The 2,912-nt window shown below is 30.0% G+C and overlaps 1 long non-coding RNA gene across 1 annotated transcript in view; it reads right to left on the bottom strand.

Annotated features, from left to right (window-relative positions):
* Positions 1 to 1,302: 1,302 nt before the first annotated feature.
* LOC108736679 overlaps positions 1,303 to 2,912 on the bottom strand; it is a 5,609-nt gene continuing 3,999 nt past the window's right edge. Inside the window, exon 3 of the long non-coding RNA XR_003231417.1 lies at positions 1,303 to 1,539. This is a non-coding gene — a long non-coding RNA (uncharacterized LOC108736679). The remainder of the gene's footprint in view (positions 1,540 to 2,912) is intronic.

Raw genomic sequence — 2,912 nt, 5'->3', positions numbered from 1 at the left:
CTAGCAAGGAGATCGGGCTGAAACTATAGCTACAAGCTATCCAAGGATGGTACTATAGAATGTCACCTCAAGGTAGGCCTAGTGGCGTCATCTCTTGGTTAGGCCGGAAACTTATCAATCCACCCTCGTATAATATAGAACACCTGCATTCTTTACCATCAGAAATTACAAAGCTTCATGCTTAAAATAGAGGAAGGACGGCAGCCTTATAAAATATATGACTACATATCTTGTCCCGTACTTTTCAAACAAAATCACCAAAATCTGACAAACGAATTTTGATTAATATAGAAGTTACAGCACCTGCTTCTTCCACCATCAGATTTACAAAGATTTATGTTCAGAAGAGAGGGTAGACGGCACCCTTACAAAAAATCTGGCTTTATACATTTTGTCCCCGTATTCTTTAAATAAAACTATCAAAATCTATAAATGAATTTTGAATAATATATAAGTTATAACACCTGCGTTTTGACCATCAGAAATTGCAAAGTTTTAAGTTCAAAAAGGATGGTAGACAGCACCCTTACAAAAAATCCGTCTACATATTTTGTCCTAGTACTCTTCAAACAAAATTATCAAAATCTGACGAATAAATTTTGAATAATATTATATAAGTTATCGCACCTGCATTTTGACCATCAGAAATTGCAAAGTTTTACGTTCAAAAACGAGTGTGGGCAGTACCCTTACAAAAACTCTGGTTCTACATATTTTGTCTTCATACTCTTAAAACAAAACTATCAAAATCTGACAAATGAATTTTGAATAATATATAAGTTATCGCTCCTGCATTTTGACCATCAGAAAATGCAAAGCAACTGTTTCCAGAATCTTATAAACGAATTTTGAAAAGTATATTAATTATAACACCTGCTATATTAACTATCGGATATTTCAATGTTTTAGGCTCAAAAGAAATGGTAAAGATAATTATTATAGCAAATCTGACTTTACACAGTTTGTCCTCGTTTTTTACAAACAAAATTACCAAAATCTGACAAGCGAAATATGAATAATACACAAGTTATGACAACCGGATTTTTAACTATCAGAAATTGCAATGTTTTATATTTAAAAAAGAAGGTGGACAACATCCTTACAAAAAATCTGGCTCTAGACATACATACTTTTCAAAGAAAATTAGTTATTATTATATATATATTATTTATTATATATATTACAAAGTTTTATGTTCAAAGGTAGGCTGGACAGCACCCTTACAAAACATCTGGTTTCACTCATTTTGTCCCCGTAATAATTTTGAATATAAATTTAATTTTTTCTTAAGTTTTAAATACTATACACTTATTAGTAACCATTTGAAATACAGCAATTTTGCACTCAAACAAGGCAGATTTTTCTCAGTTATTCCAAAATGATTTTTATGAAAAAAGGTATTTCCTTTCTCCTTCATTTTCTACTTTATCCATGCAGTAACAACCACGAAGCACAGCTACTTGTAACAGTGTTGATCCAACAAGGAATGATTTAGACTGTTAGACTGTTTTCCACTTAAATAAACGTCTTCATAAATACCTAGACAAAAAAATCATTATACAAAAGTGTACTGTATCATGCACACACATCATATAAATCAAACAAAAAAATGGACAATATCAACAACATTTAAATAACGTAAATGAGCCAAAATATGAACGTTAAGACAATGATAAATATTAAAAAAAATAGAAATATTATAAGTGAAACAATTTATTTATATTATACTTAATTTCCTTATTTCTACCTGATGCTTATAAGTGAAATAATTTATTCATATCTCGATTCAGGTAAAAATCATTCTTTATTTTCAAGTTGCTTTTTCCAGTAGTCAGAAACCGTTTAATTCCTACACGGAAATTGTTCTTTATCCACAAAACCTTTTAACCCCCTAATTCGCTCCTATGAACGTTTAGTTTTATGTCATATCGCCACCTTTGATTTTAAATAGAAAAGTAGCATTCCCATTTCACCCTTTAAGAATCTCCAAAATACGTGTTTGTTTAATTGTAACAGTGAGCATAAAGAGCAACCTTCAAGTAACCCCAATCACATATAAAAAAGGCACATACAAACGCTGCAACCCCTTTTCAGCTTTAAAAAATAATATAATTTTTGCAATTTCGATGTAAAATTACAACTAGTAGGTTGATTGTAAGCCTCCACGTGTAGCAACAATTTAATTAGGTAAACCCTTACCTGAAGGCCGAAATGTAAGGTCATTGAAATCGAGCTCTAAATTTAAAGAGAATGAACAGATTCTCATGAAAAGATCGAGTTTTCCTCAATTTTCTGTTGTTCTCAGAAAAATACAAGTGAACTGTTCGCAATTTGGATGATAAAGGGTTGGGAGTTTCACCTTGAAAAGTGATTGATTGTACACAAACGTAACTCAAACCACAGTTCTTTTAAATAAGTTTAAAAAATCGAAGATTATAAGACAATGGTTGTTGTGCTTCAAAGGAAAAGAAATGCTTTTAAAAACTGTAATCACTATAATTTTGTTGTTTTAAAAAAATATCAATTTAAAAAACATTTAATAAAATCAAATAAACGTACAAGTAAATTAAATCCATAATTTTCTATCTAAGGGCTGTTGCAAAGAAATAAACCGTACCAATGGAAAATAACAAACCGAAACAAAGAGCAGTAATTTAATAAAAAAGAATCCCAGAATCTCAAACATCTCCCAGCTCCCTCGGTTAATTTTTAAAAGTTAATTATTAGTTTTCTGTATCAAACGAGTTCTAAAATTTTTTAAATCAATACCAAATAAAAAAGAAAAAAATTATAATTGTGAGATACAATTTTTCAATTTCGTTAACCTTCGAAACCTGTAATTTTCCTTGATATCATAAAGTAAAACGTCATCAGCACTTATTTAATAATAATCAAAGGACACCTACCTATAA

This window comes from Agrilus planipennis, unplaced genomic scaffold, assembly GCF_000699045.2.
Source record: "Agrilus planipennis isolate EAB-ADULT unplaced genomic scaffold, Apla_2.0 scaffold12, whole genome shotgun sequence".
Classification (NCBI taxonomy): Eukaryota; Metazoa; Arthropoda; class Insecta; order Coleoptera; family Buprestidae; genus Agrilus; species Agrilus planipennis.
This window is presented reverse-complemented; position numbering and strand designations above follow the sequence as displayed.